The sequence below is a fragment of the Apus apus genome, chromosome 4 (genome assembly GCF_020740795.1).
Source record: "Apus apus isolate bApuApu2 chromosome 4, bApuApu2.pri.cur, whole genome shotgun sequence".
Lineage (NCBI taxonomy): Eukaryota > Metazoa > Chordata > Aves > Apodiformes > Apodidae > Apus > Apus apus.
In genome coordinates, this window is record NC_067285.1 from 75,507,642 (window position 1) to 75,520,965 (window position 13,324).

The window sequence follows — 13,324 nt, forward strand, 5'->3', positions numbered from 1 at the left end:
CTACTTTACCAAGCCCAGGACTAAGCTATATTCCTAAGCACTACATCTTGATGACTTTTAAACCCATCCAGGGATGGTGACTCAACCACCTCCCTGGGCAGCATGTTCCAATGTCTGACAACCCATTAAGTGAAAAAGTTCTTCCTAATGTCTAGTCTAAACCTCCCCTGGCACAGCCTGGGGTCATTTCCTCTTGTTCTATCACCAGTTACTTGTGAGAAGAGACCAGTGCCTACCTCTTATCAACATCTTTTCAGGTAGTTTTAGAAGGTGATGAGGTCTTCCCTCAGTCTCCCTTTCTTCAGACTAAACAGCCCCAGTTGCCCCTCATAAGACTTGTACTCAAGGCCCTTCACCAGCTTCATTGCCCTTCTTCGGACCTTGATGTCCTTCTTGTATTGAGGTGCCCAAAACCGGACACAGTATTCGAGGTGTGGTCTCACCAATGCCTAGCCACCTATCAATCAGCACCCTAGATTCCTTTCTGCCAGACAGCTTTCCAGTCACTCTTTCCCAAGCCTGTAACATTGCATGGGGTTGTTGTGGCCCAAGTGCAGGACCCAGCACTCAGCCTTGTTTAACTTCATACAATTGACCTTGGCCCATCAATCTGGTCTGTCCAAGTCTTTCTGTAGAGCACCCCTACTCCTCAGGCAGATCAACACTCCCTCCCAACATGGTGTCATCTGCAAACATGCTGAGGGTGCATTCTATCTCTTCATCATGATCATTGATAAAGATGTTAAAAAGTGGTTCCAACACTGAACCCTGAGGAGCACTACTTATGACTAGCCAGAATGCATGAAAGTAAAACTTTATTTTGTACTAGCTTTCCTCACATGATGTTAAATATATAGGTGGACCTGTTGTCTATCAGACCTTACATTGTTTCAGGGGTTAGAATATGTGTAATAGATAAAGATAAGTGCTTTCACAAAGACAGAAACTATTCCTATGAATGAGGGGCTTAAATGGTATCATACAGAGCTGGATTCTGCTGCTGCACCTGACACAGGTCACACTGGTGTAGCACAAGGCAGTACTGTGCAGGTACTTAAGCTGGCTTACATCAAGGTCCACAAAGGCTAAACAAAGCAGTTTCTTATCAGCCAAAGAGGGAATGAAATACTTATGCAGACCTGCTGGCTTGAGTAATCAAGCAAGTGGAGATATAACTGTATAGCAATGCACTAATGTGAAATGTAGTACATCTCTGATGGGATGTTAGACTAGTCATTGAAATGTAACTCCACAGTTGGTTACCAGTATATCTTCTACTTACAGATACCGATTGTGAGACTGTGGAGTATGAGTCTCAGAAAAGTCACAACTGCGACTAAAGTTTGACTAGAACTGTGCTTTCAAAGTGTGAAGTTTACAACGCTAGTTGCGGTAAAGAAGAAAGCCAGATGTTATTTCAGTGTTGATGCTATTTGGTGCCCTAGGTCTTCTGTCTGGGAAATGGAATTAATGGGACTTCCACATGGACTAGCCTTGAGGTGGTTTTACCACAACTGCTTGAAAAAGCAGTCATGTTAGTACAACCACTACTCATAGATGTATATGCTTGTGAGCATGTTAAAAAGAGAAATCAATTTCTATCAGACTTTCAGCCCAATAGATTCTTTTTATGCAGAGTTAACAATACAATTATACCATGACAGTCAGATGAGTTTATGACCATCACTCAATTATAATGACAGAATACCCTTACTCACTGACAGATGACACTGCTTTTACAATTAGTTTAATCACAAGAAAATTATAATCTCATCACCCATCAGTATCAATTGCACATTGTGTCAGATCCGTTTGAAAAAATAATTAGTTTCTGTACTGGAATTCCTCAGGTAGAGCATATTAGCACACATACATAGTTTTCATTTAAACACAAGCCATGTAAAACCATAAATATATGAGAGCACAACTAAAGTGTACAAGATCTGGAAATAATTGAGCATCTTTATATATTCAGATCTTTTTGTTACCCTTTTGACAATCTGTTCACAGAAAGCACACATTTTCTGCTCATTATTTAATAAGTAGATTACCAAAGAGGAAAAAAAAAATAAGTTATTTCCATTTTTTCCAGGACAAGTGCCTGTATTACTGCTAAACTTTATTTCAGGATATGAAAACTTTATAGATTTGTGTGTGTGTTTTGCAAGAACACAGACAAAGCTACAAGTTAAGGTCCTAGGCATGACTCCAGATAAAGGGAAGCCGTCTTTTAATGTTGAAGGATGTTGATGGTTTTCCCAGTCCCTCCTTAAAAACTCGAACAGATACCTTGGCAACTAAATACATTTTCAGCAAGCTAATGTAATACTTTGTGTTCTTAAATGTAGGCTTTAGATGTGTTAAACATACGTTTAATGAACCCTAAACAGTCTGTCTCTATGCAATGTTGAAGAGATGAGGCATTTTAAAAACACTTAAAAATCAAAGTTCAGAATCAAGTCCTTTGCTGATGTAGACTAATGAAGCAGTGCAATTGATGTAAATGAATTATTTTTCAGCCTTTGCTGATGAAGGATTAGGTTCCTGTATTGTGATTTAGCACCTAATTATAGGTTTAATTTACTACATTTCCCTTTAAGACCTTTTAGAAAGGGTTTAGGAAGACCCAAAGGGCCCATAGATAGGAAGTTGTACAGCCACTGTTGTAAGCACCCTTCCTTTATTCCTTCACCATTACAAGCCAGAAAAGACATCTGAATCTTATACCCTGAGGTGCTCACTCTTAAGGACAGCTCAGATGTCTGACAGGAAAATATCTGTCTTACTTCCCACATAAGTGTTACTGTACTAAAAAAATAGTGCAAGGCTGTTATGCATATCCAGTGTTTCAGTGCATGAAATGAGAGACATAGCTTATGAGACATTCTCCAAGAATTCTTTGTAGGGAAGTGTGTGGGCACCACAATTCAGTAGACTTTTGGGACAAAAAGAGATTATTAAAGTACTTGCTGGAAAAATAAAAAGCTGCAATAGAGATATTTTTTAGAAAGAAAGCTCGTCATTGGTCCACCTGGGTAGACTTTTCAAACATTCCTTTCACAATTTAAATTCTAAATCCCATTTCCAGGACAGTTAGATCCAACACAGGATCTTTTGTATGACTTGATAAGACATATAGATGCTTGTGTGTTATTGACAGTCAATGAGAAGGAAGTCCTGAGTTACCAAAGTACTTTTTTTCTTTACTGCTCTTTCCATTAGTCAGTGTGATGTAATTCTTTATGTCAAATGCCACAGAGATTTTTCAGCAAAGAGGTCCAAGTTTTCTATTGATGCTATGCGAGTAACAATGCAATGTTACAAGAACTTTATAATCCTAATAAATGGAGGAGTCAAGTATTCTTCTGGACCCTTGCAGCCATTTAAAATAAATGAGAATATTAAATTCTGTTATTAGCTTGCAATGTCTCCTACTTTTTCTTTGCATACATAATTACTTCTTGAGAAGCAACAGAAGCTGATTTTTAAAAAAATATTTTTGCTATGCATCATTTCTTCATTATTATTTGGCTGTGCTTATGAAAAAAAGGATTTGTAAACCGCAATTGTTCTTTGAAGTACATCCAAACTAATCACAGAAGCAATAAGGTAGAAATAACATAACTCTAGAGATTTTTAACACATGTCCATTTTTTCTTTATAGAAACTTTCTTATTTGTATTCTAAGGATGTAATAGCATTCCCTTTTCTCCTACAGACTTTATTTTAAATGATATGTAAATGTTGGTAGTATAATCTTGGAATGCAAACCAAGACGGGCACCCATCACAGAGTGACTCCTGTTCTGTTCAATCTCCTCCAGAGATGCCATTTAAGTGCTACAGCCCTGGTATTACAAACTGCAGGAGTGCAGACCATTAAGCTTAAAGACCTGACATTTAAAACTTCAGATATTTATTTTTTTTCCTTCTTTACTCCAGTTTGTTGCTGGAGAAGAACTGCAGCTTTGACTTGTTACCTCTAAAGTTGAGTGAAAAACTGAAAAATATCAAGCAATTCCTAGTTTTGTGGCCAGTGGCACAACTTCTTAAACAAAAGAACTTCAACAGAAGGCAAACTTTCCTCTGCAATCATTGACAGACTTTGAGAGTCAGCAAGCAGAGGTTCAGCTGGAGAGTCAGGAAAGCAAAGGATCCAACACAGTCAGTTTTTTTAATATGGTGCAAAACCAGAATGAGGTCTGCTCAGGAAAACTTCTGTATGTGAAAGACTGCATGAGGAGGGATAATAGGAAAGGAAGAAAGACAGACTGGCCAGGTGATTCACCTAATCTTTCAATCTCTGTCTGAACTCAGTCACTGCACGTACAGTTTGCCACTTATTTTCCATTCTGCATATAAAACAGATATCCTACTTTTCTGCTACAAGTACTTGACCAACTGTAAGCTCAACTACCTCAGAATACAGCCCCTTCTGGGTGATACCACCACCCTAATTCACAGGAGAACACCCCTTCAGAAGCAGCTTCCTTGGAGGTACCTTTCCCCAGGAGCAGTCATTTACCAAATACACGAGCTGTACTGCAGCTCGCCAGCCCAAGGCAGCTGCTACCTTCTACTCAGGTCCTGAAATGAGACCTGACATCAGAGCCTCCCACATTAGCATAAGGCTAGCTGAGCAGTCTGGCAGGGACACATGCCTCCTCTCTTTCAGCTCTCCAGTGTACAGCAAAAGGTTCCGCCTAACAGCAGCAAAAATCAATGGATGAGTTGAGTGCTCACATTTGTAGTGTGATAAGCACTGCCTTAGTAATTAACACATACCTTCTTTCTTAATTTTGTTGTAGCTTGTATTGAACAAACAGTACCAAGTATCTACCTTTGCCCTATTACCAGTCAAAGTGAGAAACAAACACAAAACAACAGACTTTCAAGTAGAAGCAATCATGTACAGTGTATTTCTGCAGCAGCAAAAAAGATGATACAAGAGCTAACACTTCTAAATCACTCTGCAGAGACATATCTAGCTAGGAAATTAAGATGGCTTGAAGGTACAGAATCCTTGGCAGACCTTGCACATATTTAAAAGGGATCCCACTGCTGACCTGTGAAAACAAAGCTATCACTATTCCACTGCAACAGCAGGTAGTGCAGAGACAACCTATGCCAACTTCCTGCGCACTCTGCTTGCTCTGCAGCACTGGCTTTCCTTGCAGTGTGGATGGAGCCCAACAGCATTATAGATGAGTCAAGCTGAGAGATGAAGAGCAGTACATTCTCCTGTAATGCATTAAGTATATCCTAAGGCTTAATGCACTCAATTAAGAGACTCTACAGGTGCTCCAGCACCTACCACAGCTGCCAAGTGATAGTGGAAATTGCTGGGCAATTCTTCCACCCCAAACATGCTAGATCTCAAGGGAGAGATCTTCTATTTCTTCAGCTTCTATCACTTCTTTGAGCAAAGTCTACTCTAACTTGGAAACAAGGAAGCAGTTTTGAATTGCAGGACACAATTTAAATGTGTGTGTACCACTGAGAATGAATTATCTTAAAATGTGCCTGAATGCGATTAGGTTTATTCTGTTTATAATTGCTTACTTTTTGTTCTATATCACCCATTTTTAAGCTTATTGCTTTATTTGTTCTATTGAACAGATTTTTGTTTCTGTCAGGTTTTGAATTTTTGCCACCATTGTCCTTGTTACATAATTGATATTGTTCAATAATTTAAAGAGCCTGAATCCAGAAAACAACAGAAAACAGAAAACACTTTGAAGCAGAGCAGGTTACCTTTCAAAACTGAGTATCATAGTCATGCACTCAACTTCAATGTCAAGCATGTCCAGTTAAACATCTAATTATGCTGATCAATGCCCTTGTTCATTTAAATATATGTGTCCAGACCGAGCTCTCTTTCTGCGGTCTTATATTTTGGTGCACAATTATTATTTTTTTAAAAAACCTTCATGGTCATGCACTACATGTGATATTTCTTTCCACTTCCAATTTTTTTTGCCTAAGTACCTCTATTTATATTTCTGGTTTCCAATTTATCAGGTATTGAGATAATTTGAATGCAGAGAATAATTGAGTGCTTAGTTAAGTGCACAATAACCCAGGCAAATATGCAGTTCCAGTTATCTTTTAAAATTTGTGTTTTTAAGTAGCATGCATTACCTTTATAAATTATTGGTCTGATAAAAATTGCTTTGCTGGTATGCAATTACCTCTGTGCTTTCAGTCATTTCTAGCAGGCTCTTTGGAAGAAATGTATGACTAAGGCATGACAAATTCCAAAACACACAGACATATATATAAATCAAGAAGAAAAACTACTACTGTTGCATCTTAATTTTCTAAAAAGACAGCAAATTATAACAAATAAATTTTATTCTGATGAGATTTCCATGCGCTGTATTTATGTTGAAGGCTTAGTTGTGTTTTTTTAAAAGGTGCTTTCATCTGACTCTGTAGACACTTATTTCAAAAAGTGATATTTGTTGGATACAAACTTCAAAACAATACTCTGTTTTATAAATTTGAAAGTATAAATTCTGCTAAACAGCATTATTCTTAAGTACTTACACCACCTCAAGTAATATATCTTACATATAGTTACTAAGACTTTGTTACATGTACTAAACACACCTCATTTACTACTATTACTGCAGCTTAGCAGTTTCAGAAGGCACCCATTCTATATGTTTTACGTGTAAAAGTTAAATACTATATCACTCAACACAAAATATAAGGACAATCCACACCATGTCTAATCCCCACTAAATTCCTTATCATTTTTATGGGTTCCTAATAATTTATCAACAAGAAAAACATATTTTGGTAAACTGAAACAAACATTGAGCTAGCAATATTGAACTACATCATAAGTCAGTTACTTAGGAAGTACTTCCTGCTACAAACTTAATTGTCACATGACAGGCTTAAGGATTCTTTCTTAATCTAATAAAACTATATGTTTCGTGGAGAAAGTGTTTCATAATGGTCAACAATGATTCTGATGGGGTGTAACACGTACTAGGTCAAACCTTTGCTTGGAGTAGTAATTCTCAGAGGAAAAATCTGCATCATTAAATTCCTACAAGAAACACATATGCATATAATAGAGGGAAGCCACATGCACATGTTGGATCCTAACCCTATGAAACACCATATGTATGCGCTAAATGATAATATGCAACAGGAACATGGACGAGAAACAAAGCTATTCATTAATTTAAAACGAAACAGTTCAACATAGCCTTCGCTCATGACACATTAAATATGATAGGCAGAAGTGGCAGGGTACTAATTACTCTAGTGATTTGATCCATTTTCTAAATAGTGAGAACATCAATAATTCATCAGAAGTGGCTGTTAAAAAATTTAATGTCTGACAATCCAAGCCTGGCAAATAGGAAGCTAATCTTTTGTGTCTACTAGTTGGCATTCAGAGGCTTTCTTTTCATTATAAAATATAAATGCATTGTTCCTACTTGAGACAGTTTAGATTATGAAAGATGGCAGATGTAGAATGTGTCTAGTTTTGATTGTTTCAGGTAGCAAGGCAGAACCCAGCAGACAGAAATGCAGCTGTCATATATTTAATGAAAATAGTCTTACAAATACGTTTAATAAAGTCTGAACAATTTCTCCTAATAGCAGCAGCCCAATTACATGGAATTGAGTATAGCTGCATAAACATAAAAATATAAGGCAATCAGGTGGTTCTACTGGCTGAATATTGCACTTCCAGTTAAGAAAAATCCTCTGCTTATTCTGAAGAGCTTAATTTGGCTGTTAATGTTGGCGTCAACATTTCATGAAGAGAGTAATAATGACTACAATGTCAAAGTATATTGCAGAAATGGACTAGTAAAGCTCTATCTTTGCTTATGTGAACATCTAGCTGTATTTCTGCAGCGATACAGACAAAAATAAATGATAAATGCCTTGCCATTTTGCTTTGGCACAGGATAATTTGCAGATATGTATTGTTCAAATAGGAAAGGTCAGAAGGATGTTGCTGTATCTCCCAGAAAGCTGGAACATAAGTACCTGTATACACTAGAGCACCAAAGAAAAGCACTAGGGCTCAGCTATCCAAAGGTATTTAAGCACTTAACTCTCATTCTGGTGAGTACCTTCTCTTGAAACTAGTGACAATTAGGTGTTCAAATAGTTATTAGGTTCTCAAATGGCTTTGTGGATGTGGGCATATGTCCCAGAATGAAACAGGTTAAAAACCTCAATTAGAATATAAGTGGATCCTAATCTAATAGTCCAAGGACAAGAAAACGGGTTTAGCAATGCTATTTCTCTCCCTCACTGCTCAAACAAATTTTTTTATGAAGGTCTTATAAAACAAGCTTACCACACACAATCTGCTTAAACCTTCAGATCCTTGAATCACCAATACTAAATAAGTCCTCATAATTTTTCTTAACGTAGGCCAACAGAGAGCTTTATGTTGCTTTGTAAGTCCCAAATGTAAACTTTGGTTAAAACTTAGATTGATCCCTAAAGAAGATACTTCACACATTCTTGCCTCTGAGAACTGATGATTGAATTTTATTGGTTATATGAATAAGGCAGATGCTGAGAGTATGCTTGAACTATTTGCCACGTGTGATATACATGGTATTTTGGCTTCTTTCTAAAATTTCTGTGACCTTAGCTACAACTCTTGGTTTCTGCTAACTCAAAGTAATACATTGCATCTTAGCATTAATTCCACTCACAAGCACAAGCTTCCCATAACTAATGAGTAGTGTTAGCCCAGGACTAACTAGTATCTACAGATACCAGTTATTTTAAATTATTCCATTTTAGGCTCTTGAAAGGGAATATTTTTTTATCTTATTTACCTACTCAGACCATTTCCAAGGAAGCTCTAGGTGAAATTCAAGATAATCATACAAGTAGTCACTTCTCAAAACTTTGCAAAACAGGGACATTATCTGTTATTCTGAGAAAGGGTCCATGCAAATCCAGAAATATTTTCTCACAACCTAGAACAGCTTATGTGAGAAGATGGGTGATCTTGTAACATGTGTCTGCTGAAGAGCCAAGATCTTAACAGGCTGCATCCACATCATAAAAACTGTATTTGTGAATTCTGCTGGAAGAACAGCTCTCAAGAAACTAAACTGGCATATCATGTCTAGAACACTGTAGAAAACAGCATTCCAAACTCAGCTTATATAATGGGATAGGAAAAAGTTCACAATAAAACCCTAAAAAAATCCCACTAAATTTCATCTACCTAAGTTATTCTAAGCAAACCTCTCAAAATCTTACAGCATAACTGAAATATTCAAAAGAAAAGCTTCCACACAATTTGTACAGACATGGTACTTCACGTGAACTCCTGCCAGAAATGCATAGCCTCTATAATTAAAGACTGATTAACACTTTATCTTCTGTAAGGTTTATTAAATACTGTGGTTAACAGTTAACCAGCTTTTATAATTTTTCAGAAGACGTTCGCTAGTTTGCATCAGCACAAATCACCATCACCTAATGTACTTCCAGCTGCTGCCCTAAGGCTACTCTAGCACAGGCTCCTTTTGTCTGTCCTGCAGTCATTATTTTCCACTGCTTACCAAAGTCTTCGTAACTTTTTATTTAATAAAGTTTTCTTTATTTTTTTTTCAGTTTGCATACTGTGTATGCCTGGTAAAAACCTTGTATATTTGGTACTTTTTGAGATGTTCCTTTGTGGTATTATTACTACTGCATATGAATATAAAAATGTAACAAGTTAACTTCAAAGAAGTTCCGAATGCTCAATTTCTGACTGTCATGTCAGTTGAAGACTTAACTAAAACATTTCTCTATTATTTTTCCGTGCAGTAGTTAAAACATTTACTGTGTAAATATCTGCCTTTTTCTTCCTCAGCAGGTGGTTAAAGCTTTGCTTCTGTGATAACTCTAAAGGTCATCTTTGTCAGGCAGCATTAAATGAAATCATCTTTCACAGATGTTTGTTTCCATAGTAGGCTCCAGAGAAGCCATCAGAACGTTACTGTGATTTTGTTACCTTTGGGGAGTGTTTATTATTTGGCTGTCATCATTAAAATTTCAAAGCAGTGGATTGCTGAGGCACACTTAAAAAAGGCTCTCCCTCCCACATCTACAGCTAAACAATTGTGAAGGGCGGGGGGGGGGGGGAGGGGGTGGTGTGTGTGTGCAAAAGAAGTGAAGACAGGATAGGTTGCTCTTAGAAACAAACATTAGGCATCCTAATAGCTGCAACATTTGATTTTAAGAGGTCACAGCTTACACCAATTTTGTTTCCAAAGACTTTAAACATATTTAGAGGTATGTATTCTGGAGATTTTTTTTAAAAGTATGCAAGCCATATTGGTCCAGTGGTCTAAACTTTTTAGCAATATTGCCGATTACTATGTGCATAAAAGGAAACATCAAACATCTTATTTATTATCCTTATCATCTGTCACCAGTGTCATAATCTCAGAAAATCTTCATGGCAGGCCAATGAAACCGCTGCATCTTCTTCAATGCATGTAAACAAAGAGGACTTAAGAAGAGATATTATGTATTGGCAATTGCTACCTGCTTACTCTAGAGGTGCAGCAGAGCCAATACCAGCCAAGTCAGACTTTTCAATACAGAACAGTACCAAGCTTTGGAGTGTTTGATGAGAGCTGCTTGACAGAGCACCTCCCTTTTTATTGTAGGGAGGGTTGGACTAGATGGCCTTTAGATGTCCCTTCCAACCGAAGACATTCTATGATTCTCTAAACCTAGGTAATTGTAAGAAATGACACAAGGCCAGTGATTTTAACACCATATTAATTTGAACAGCAGCACTGAGATTTGGAGATGAGTGAGCCCTTTTGGGTTTTGGTTTCTGTTTTTACTAAGAGTTCTGCCTTGTGTGTTATTAAGCCCCCATCTATCCCTTTGCATTGATGTTTCTCTTTGATTTAGTATCAAGTAACTTATTTGACATGACAAAGCCTTTTACTTTTCCTATGTAAATACTGTAAGAAAGGACTTCAGAGAAATTTCAGTGGTTTGAAACTGAGACCATGTGCTAGAGATACACAGAATTTGACCTGCTATGTCTATCCTTTTGCCAATAACCACAACTGTGTGAAGAAGCTGTAAAGTGATAGAACATGGTGGCTCAGAAATGCCATCAGAGTCACATTTTCAGAAGCAACTTTTCCGCCCTGTGCAGGAGCTCTCTGTAGGGTGCTTTTAAATATTTTAAATTTTTTTAACTAAAACATTAATTTAAAGTTAACTTCCTATATTCTACAAACTTAGTGGCCAGTGAGAAAAGCTTGAAAGAGTACTGAACCTGGAACTTTTCCCTTTCCCAGGTTTAGACACTGATTTATAGGATGCTGAGAGATCCCTTTTGTGAGATCACACTAGTCAGCACACATCTTTTGACCAAGGTATCTAATAGTATTTCTTATTAAAAAAAAAAATTATAAAGCAAACAAGACAAAGCATCCAATTCTATTCACTTACCTCAATATTTTGTGTTCAGCAGTTAAAGAGCTCACAGAAAAAAAGCAAGAAATCTGAACTCAGCCAGAAAGACTAAAACCTGCTGCTAGGTCCTCAGCCCAAACCATCAGCTACTCAAGCATAGGAGCACTCCTCCTACTGAAGCCACAATATGGCACAGGAAAGAGTGTAAGGCCTTTAAATTTAAATTAGTCATGCTTATTAACCAATTAGCATTTAGCTAACTCACATCTAATTAACTCTTAAGATAAGTACAGCCACCTAGACTCCCACTGTTGTAAAAGACACACAAACAGCACCTGTTCCTATATGAGTCAGTTCCTGAGTACTTCTCTATATCACCAGAGTGCACAGAGGGAGTAGAAGACATGCTCCTCTCAACCTAAGCATCTCTGTTAGATAGCTAAAATTTGCAGGGATGAAACTGAGCTGTAGGATCAGTGAGCACAAAGAAAGACAAAGTGTTTGTGGGCTTAGTGAGTTAACACCACCACTTCTCTTACATTTTCCAGAAATCTGCCTATATAGCAGACTGAGTTACAGCCTTTCCAGAGGAATTTGAAGGTGTAAGTGGATTTCCTTGTGACAAAATTCATTTATACAGCCATCTAGAGGAAACTAGGGAATGACCTAATATATATGTATATTATATGAATCTTCCATTGACTTATTTTTGTAATGCATTTGCCAGTCATATACAGTATATTATAAAACTCAGACAAGTCAAAAACAAACATCCATCCTTCACGTGAACAGGAAGGGACACCACCACAATCAGTATCTGCCTCAGAGTTGATCAAGGAATGTGAAACCTATAAAACCTCATTGTGTGCACTTGAGTATAGAATCAATTCACAGGTCATTGACAAAGAAATTATTCTGTATGTTCAGAGGAAAAGTGAGATGTTTGAAGGCTCTAGAGTTTTTTGATTCTGCCCAGTGCTTCATAAACTGTGAGAAAATAGAAGAGACCGAAAGTTAAATTTTCTGTTTCAGATGGATACCAAATAGCTTGATAGGTAGAAAATCAGACTTTTTTAATAGACCATATCATGTGCTCTATTTCTAAAAAGTCATTCAATTTTTAACACCATTTATTGAACACCCTGATACATATCCTTTCTCAGTGCAGCAGTCACGAAAGAAGCACATTATTCGGAAGGGCCCTAAATAATGCTACTTTCCACCTGTAAAGTTTCAGCCTTGCCCTTTAATTTTGCAATCAGCTCTGCTGCAGGCTTGTGTGGAGATGCTCTGAAGTCAGTCAGGTTTCATACAGGTGTCCCAAAAGGCTTCAACAATATTTTACTCAACATTTCAACATGTTTGTATGCATGTGAAGCAATGGTATGGGGCAATGATGTGGCTTCAAACAGAGTTAACATTAATACCTCTCATTATAATAGAGGCTTCAACTTCTCCTGCCCACGTCTAGGCTCTCAATAACTTCACCTCAGTTTGGAGGCCATTCATGGCTCCTATGATGTTCTGAGGGAAAGACTACAAAAGAAGCAACAAAGTTCTCCTTGGTCAGGAAATACCCTCTGAAGGTACTTATTTTTCTCTCTTTTCTCTCTAGGCAGAAGCTAGAGCAACTCCTAATTTAGGCAGACCAGTCAAGTGTTTAACATTAGCTCTGTGCCAATCAGCCACATCCTCTTAGCTTTTCAAGTTGTTAGGAACTATAGCTATACACATTTGCTGAGGGAGCAGTGTTCGTACCTGAGAGATTGCCCCCAAACGAAAAAATGTCCAAACTAATGGCTCTACAGAGCACAGCTTTTTAAGATAATCGCATTGTTTAATACCAGTAGTGGCATTTTTTAATGACTACTGAAAGGCCAGTTGAAAAGTAT